We start from the raw sequence: 8047 nt of genomic DNA on the forward strand, positions 1-8047 counted from the left end.
TGGACTGTGTTGGTCGAGTAATTTACAAACCAGAGAGCACAGATGTGGCAGTGGGGTGTGGTAAAGGTAGCGTGATCAGACTGCTGGACAGAATCGGGTAATCAGTCAGCTATATAGCACGTCTGTAACCTGGTTCTGATGACTCGCAGTAGGATGGGTCCAGAGAGAGAGACATAAACGGAGAGTGGCAGAGAGAGAGTGGAGAGAGAGGGCAGCGCAGCAGGAACAGCTGTTTTCATTTGTTTTCCGTATTGTTGACAATAAACAAATTATTTACTCAAACACCGTCTCTCTGTCCTTCCAGAACGAACTGTGTCTGGACCCAGCCTACTGCAAGCGATCAGAACCAGGGAACTGAGGGAGAACTAGGCGGATATGACTCGCCACAGTACTTTGAATTTGAGTGTAGTCAGTGTAGTTTCTGGCCACATTGTTACAGATGGCGCCTTTTAATATAAAAATTTAAACTAACAGAAATAAAAATATATATATATAATAAAAACAGTTTTTATTCATCAAAACATGAATTTATGAAGCTTCTGGCACACCCGGAACAGATCAGATAGTGTTCAGTTTCTAATGCCAGATTTAAAGGGAGCCTACAGGTTAAACCTTCGGTTTACTTCCCCTGCTGTTTAGATTAAAGTCCATTAAAGTTTGTAAAAGTTATACACCATCGTATGTGCACTTCAGGGGTCTAGACTGCAACCAGAACCTTGGACTTTTATCTTCCCTAACGATTATGTGTGAAGCCTGTGTTCTCTGTTAGTACTCGCCTGAACACACACTCGAGGAAAGATGATCATGTGGTTAAAAACCAATCAAAGTTTCTCTATAACCACTTAAAATGTGCACTGATGCTTATCGACACTGTTTTTTGTGCTTTATTTCAGTATGTGATCTGAAATCTCTTGCTGCTTTGAGTGTGTCCGTCTTTCTTTATGTGACTGTGGAGGAATGGGTGGAGCTCGACTGTAGCACTGGACACTAATGCATCTCAGTTATAAGCCTAAAACCAAGTTGACACTTGAGTGTTTTATTCACCCAATTTAATGGACGGAAAAAGAAAACGGCTGCAGCAACAAGACAAGCATTTGGGATCAAAGCTGGAGACACATGGTTGATGTTGTCCAGAAGTGATGATGCAGGTCTGTTTGTGTCTTTCAGAATAACGACGGCTGTAGAAAAAGTGGAGCTGCTGTGGCAGCAGGCTTTTTTTCAGGCTCGTCTGCAGCTGCAGCTCATCCAGCTGCGAGAGGATGCTCAGCAGGTGAGTCAGCTGATTACTGCCCCGCTCTGATGGGGCTTTTGGTCTGTGGTTCAACGCCCAGTCACTGTGGTTCCTTTTTGACTGGTGTGAAAGAAGATTCTGGTCAAATGACAATCAAGATTGTCTTGCTTAGAACTGATTTTCTTTTAAAGCTATACTTACCTTTCTTGCATGCCTCACAGCACTTAGTAAAAATTTGAACATGAACACCTCCGCCTCCCTCAAAGTCCCACCCTCCAGGGCAGAACGGCAGCAGCTATGCGCATGTGCGATTCATCAGCAGCCTGGACACAGTGTGAAGGTTCTCCTCTCTACTCTGACTGTAGACTGGGACTGTGGAGGTTGCTTTAGAATCAGAATCAGAATCTTTTTTTATTGTAATTTTTCAATAAATTGCACAATGAGATTATTAAATTAATTTTATCTCGTTTAATTAATTTAGGAGGTGATCCTGGCAACACACGCTGCTTGTTGATCACAGTAACTGCAAGTGATAAGTGCTTTCACGTGAGAGTCTCCAAACACCACAAAAAGTCGTCAGATTTAGCAACAAAGTCACCATGTTGGTAACACATGATTTTTATCATGGGGTAAATAAATGTAAGCAGGAGCTGCAGAGAGGAACATAATGGAAGGAATAGACACCTGAAAGGCTTTAAAACCCAGAAAAATGGTCATAAAACTTCCCATCAACCTGTTATGATTGACTGTTTACTTTACTTACAGATCACAGAGCAAATGGAAACCCTTCACAAGAAGCTCCTGAAGTACAAGATGGAAATTGCCAAGGACGCTGCACAGGCAGAGATTGTGACGTCCCACTTTGAGATGTCCATTCACACTCCTGCTATGGTACTTATTTGGTTGATATGTGGTTTTTTACTTGATGTAACATGTAGCCTATAGTTCTTTCACTTTGTGTAGATGCTGTGTTTATTAGTGTAAGCGATCAGAATATACTGCGGTTCAGATTTTCACAGTTCTTGGCTCCTGGAAGAACTTTTTTCGTGAACTAAATGAGGTATCTTATCAGTCACATTTCCATTTTCATCCATACTTGGGTCCTCTCATCTATACAATCATATACAAAGTTAACGTCACACTGCCATGTTGTATTAGCTTTTATCTGATTTGAAGGAAACTTACCTCTCACTACAGGCACATGTTGGCTGTGCTGAAGACGTGATCCACGCGTTGACAGACCTCCTTCCATCTGATGGTCAGAGCAGGGAGCTCTGGGTTCTGGACCTGGAGAGACTGAAGGAGAGACTGCGCTCTGCTGTGAACTTCATCCTCCAAACCCTCAGAGCAGTTTCAAACTATCATCACTACTTCAACAAGGCAGGTTTTCTGCTGTAGACGATGTTGTTTAAGTGGCTAACACAAAGTAGATCATTTGTAAGAAGGTTTCATTTGACGCAGCTGAAATGATAGGATGTTGTGTTATCATTTTGCTAATGTTGAAGTTGGCAGTTAAGTTCTCTGAAAGCTACTGCCCAGCGGGTTGGTGAGTAACATTTGAAAGTAGATGAAGTGTCAGTTGTAAAATAAGAAATGACTTCCTTGAAATCCCACAGATGAAGGAATGTAAAAACATGTTGGTTAGTGAGAATGCAGTGGTTTTGAAAACTGTTTTTGTCTCATGTAGAAGCTGAAAACGGTTCTGAAACATTCTGAGTAACTTAACAACATTGTATACTTTACATACCATGAACTAGTGAAGTGTTTCTTTGACAGGCCAACAGCTGGTACAGTCTGGTCCTCACTGAGGACTTCCTCCAGGAGCTGCTGTCAGGTGTTAATGTAGCACAGCGGTACAAGAGGAACTATGGTTCTGTCCCAGCATGGAGGCACAAACTGTCCACTTTCCTGAAGAAGAATCCTCCACCAGACGTGGAGGAGCTTGTTCACCTGGCTCACCTGTCTAAAGTCATCCCTGATGATGAAGTCCATTGGGCGGGGCAGCGGATGTCTCAGCGGTGAGAGAGAAAACAGTTTGAGATGATCGTCTTTCATCAGGCACATCAGACACACAACTTGCACATGCTTTTAGAAGGCAGAGACCGTTACTTTCATCGTTTTCATACATTCAGCCCCTACCCTCTCCTCTCGCCTGCATTCTGTATAAGCAGTAGAATATTAGTAATATTATACAGAGCCAGAAAAACAGTTCACACGCTGAGCAATAACTTAGTGTGTGCAGGTTAGTTGGTACTAGTCAGTACTGTTACTCATGTAACATGAGTGTGATCACTAGTATTCCATGTTGTTTTAGGTGACTGTTGCTGATCAGGCAAAGCACATTGGTTAATTTAAAGGTAAATGATTTGGTCCCTGATGCATATTTGACATTCGATTATTGTTGTTGCAGTGCATATTCAAAATAAAAACAAAAGCCTTCAACCATTAATTTGAGTGAAAAAACATTTAAAGGTAGATTAAAAAAAAAAAAAAAAAAAAAACCTAACTAGGCACTTCCTGACTATTTCTACTGTATTTCCTGCTCAACAGATGCAGATGGCTCAGTTGCCATTGGGTAAATTTGTCAGAACTGCTAGTGGTCACGTGTTTTGATAATGATATGTGAATACATGTCTTCTACATGATCTTTGTTTTTATCTGACAGGTGCATGACACTGAGGAAACTACTAATTTCTTCAGGGCCAGTGGTTGTGGCTTCCCTCCAGCAGGCCTTACACTGGCAATACGAGTTTTTGCGCAGCAACAGCCACGTCCATCGTTCCCCTGCTGACAGAGTTGTACACAGAGCAGCTAAGGATGTCCAAAACAGCCCATCTGAATCAAAACCCTCTAAATGTGGACATGTCATTGGACGGTCGTCTTCGTCTGCAGTTATTGGGACTGTGTCAGCGAAGCACAAACCTTCCTCCCTTGGCTCATTTGACTCAGGCTTCGTTGGAGCAGCAAACAGCCAGGTGGCAGTCTGGGGAGGTAGAGGACTGAAGGCTGGGAACAGGGACTCTGTGAGACCTGCCATGAGCATTCCTCATATTCACAAAGAGAAGATGTCAAGTGTTTCAGATCAAGGGGATCACACGGAGAAGTTGGACTTTGGTTCTGTGGGAAACTCCTCCAGTGCCAGTATCCAGATCACCCCAAAAGTCAAAGATTCCCTCAACATTGAGATCCAAGTGAAGCGCTCTGCTGCATTGCCTACTAATCCTTGGCTCAGTTTACCAGTAGATGATCTGGAAAACTCTTACACCATCACCATCACACAGAATCCTACGCCACAGAAGACAGCGCTCCAGTTCCACAGTCCTTCAGCTCTACACTCCACTGTCAACCAACCCAGCAATACTCACCATCAGCCCACACAGTCTGCAGTGTTCAGCAGCTCACAGCCTGGAGACCCACAAAGCAGGGACTGGTTACTCTATTCACAAAGCAGTTTGGAGGATTCTGAGTTGAGTCCCATCCGCAATGTTCTCTCAAGCACCATTACAGATGGAAGAGAAAAGTCCCTCTGCTCCACTGAGGGGATTCCCACTCTCCTCTGGGATTCATATGACCTCCATGACCAGAATCACGATGCTGCAAATAGGTAGTGCTTCTCTTCTCAGTGAGATCTGTCTAAACTGCAACTCTTGCACAAAGGATGAGCTATTTGTTGTTTTTTCTCTTGTCACTTCCTTTGAAGGAAACGTGTTGATGTAGTCAGTAGTTTGACCTTACTTTGTTGCACTCAGGGCAATATACATGTTAAGGCAGAGAAAAGACAGTTTATGGAATGAGCAAACACTGTGGAGAGAAAAAAACAACTCTCTTAACAGGAAGAGCTCTCTGACAGACCAGACTCAAAGATGTGCAGCATCTGCCTCGGTTGGTTGTGGTGAAAGGAAAATGGGCGACAGAGGAGGGAGAAAAGCAGGAAGGAGAGACAGGATAGAGATGGCAGAGAGATACCAGGAGCTATTAGAAACTAAGGCTGATATAAAAGAACAAATAAGAATGAAGAATGTGAATTTTAATGTAAATACTATATATTCAGTTAGTTGTTCCCAAAAGCCTTGATAAGGATTTAAATGAGAGTAGGGTTGTTATTTGTTCCAAAGCTCTGGGCCTCTAATAGTAAAAGCTCAATCTCTTTTCTTACAAATTGAGCTTTTCATGAGACCGTTCCATCAGTCCAGTCCATTTGTCAAAAGTAATGATGGTAATTCAAACAAATATTTCCAATCACTTTGCATTTCCATTTTCTGAAAAGATAACGAGTTGGTAAAAAACAAATGCAGCTATTTGACAAGAAAAATTATGTGAATCTTATCACTGCATGAGTGACTTCTTTTCTCAGGTGTATTGCAGGCATACTCCTGCCACTCTGAAGTCATTCTTGGTTTTCAGCTCAGATCTGCAATGAAAGATGTGAAGATGAAACGAGATGTGAAGTCTGCTCTGTGTCACAGTTGCCCCCAATCTCCCACTCCATTCATCCATTCATTATTAAACTATAAAACCACATGGGCCCTGGTGTGGCTGCACCTGCTTGGACCGCCTAGAGTTATGTCATTGGGTGGTAAATTCAGTTTCTACTAATAATTCATTTTTGAAATGCTCCTGGTCTCCATTATCTTCTCTCCTATTTTTGTAAATGTGAAGTAGTCGTAGTCACTCCAGCGTGTCCTGGGTCTTCCTCTGGGTCTCCTCCCAGTGGGACATGCCCGGAACACCTCCCGAGGGAGGCGTCCAGGGGGCATCTGATACAGATGCCAGAGCCACCTCAGCTGGCTCCTCTCGATGTGCAGGAGCAGCGGCTCTACTCCGAGCTCCTCATGGGTGACAGAGCTCCTCACCCTATCTCTAAGGGAGCGCTCTGCCACCCTGCGGAGAAAACTAATTTCAGCCACTTTTATCCGGGATCTTGTTCTTTCGGTCATAACCCAAAGTTCATGACCATAGGTGAGGGTAGGAACGTAGATTGACCGGTAAATCGAGAGCTTTGCCTTTCGGCTCAGCTCCTTCTTCACCACAACAGACCGATAAAACGACCGCATTACTGCGGCCGCTGCACCGATCCACCTGTCAATCTCACGCTCCATCCTTCCCTCAATCGTGAACAAGACCCCAATATACTTAAACTCCTCCACCTGAGGCAGGATCTCTCCACTGGCCAGTTCGGCTTGGGTAATGAATGAGTCGACATCTGAGTCCCCAGCCTCTGCTTCCTCTAGGGAAGGCGGGTTAGTGGGATTGAGGAGATCCTCGAAGTATTCCTTCCACCGCCCGACAATGTCCCCAGTCGCGGTCAACAGCTCCACCTCCACTGTAAACAGTGTTGGCGGAGTATTGCTTCCCCCTCCTGAGGCGCTGGATAGTTTGCCAGAATTTCTTCTTCAGAATAGTCCTCCTCCATGGCCTCCCCAAACTTTTTCCAACACAATACAATTGACTTGACTAATAAACCCTTCTAACTGGTAGACACTGGACCGACTCCACTTCCTGCTTTACACTGCAGCAGCAGACTGTTTGACATCTTGGTCACACATGTTACCTTAATTGCTTCTGTTTGTTTGCATCCTCGTAAACAGAATAATCCAAAGAATCCAGAGACCTGGGGTTAAAAGCAGCATAGTTTGGTCCATTTCCAACTAATTAATCTAATTGTCTACAACAACTTGACATACCTGTTTGTGTATGAATGAGAACACCAAGCTAACGTGTTTACATGGAACCCTGAACAGAACAGTGTTCCAGCAAACACAGGTTTGATCATGAACATGGAATAACACACGTAAACAAATATTACATCTCTGGTGAGTTTAGTCAGATTCATTACCATCGAAGATGGTGTTCAATCACAAGCTACTGTGCTATAAGCTACTAAACCATGTAAGAAGATATGAGAATATGTTTTCAGTGAAGGAAACCTGTTTCCTGCTCTGGTGTTCATTTCTACTTCACAACAATAAGTTTTAGTCTTTTTAGAGCTCCAGACTGGGTTTGTACTTCTACATGGAGATAACTTAAGTCTGCAACAGTTAAATATTAGGGTGATTTGATGAGTGTGGATTTAGGAATTTTGATCATGGTTGAACAATGATATTGGTTAAAAAAATGGGCACAATTCTGTTTTTTCCCTTCCTAGTTTGGTGGATATCTCGGAGAAGGACTGGGTTGAGAAGGAGCAGGAGGGTTTGATGGAGGTGGAGAAGATCCTGGACAGAGCAGATCAAATACTGGAGGTCAGCAACGCACACGTCGCAACAGTCTGAAGTTTCTTTTCTCACTTTGTCTGATTTTAATTGAATTGTCTTTTTGTAAAGGAAGAAGAAAATGTCCTGGCTCAGGAGGCCGTACTGGAGGCTCTTCTAAGGTCAGAGAACCACGGTCACTGGCAACTGTGGGACAATCAAGAGTTGCTCACTACGGTATGATTAAATAAAGGATGTGATCTATGATGTAAGGGAGGCTGCTAATCAGTTACTTGAGGTCTGATGGTTAAAGGTCACATAGAGTGGTCCTGTTGCACATACATGTTAGTTATAGAGGTCTACTTACATACATTAACTTGTTTTTATGGTCAAAAACCTCCTAGTTGCTGGAAACGAGCCGATAGAAATCTGTCCGTTTTGAAGCACTTGACAGCCGCGCTATTTCAGACATAAATCTCACACCCAGAAGACGGACTGTGTTGTGATTGGCCAGTACCCTGGAAGTGACATTCAGCACACCAGCTCTCAGAAGCACAGCGCCCCCCTCTGGAACGGTGGATGCACTGCTCCTCATTATCAAAACATTGTTTTAACAATGTTTAAA

Source organism: Microchirus variegatus (assembly GCF_963457635.1).
Source record: "Microchirus variegatus genome assembly, chromosome: 12".
Classification (NCBI taxonomy): Eukaryota; Metazoa; Chordata; class Actinopteri; order Pleuronectiformes; family Soleidae; genus Microchirus; species Microchirus variegatus.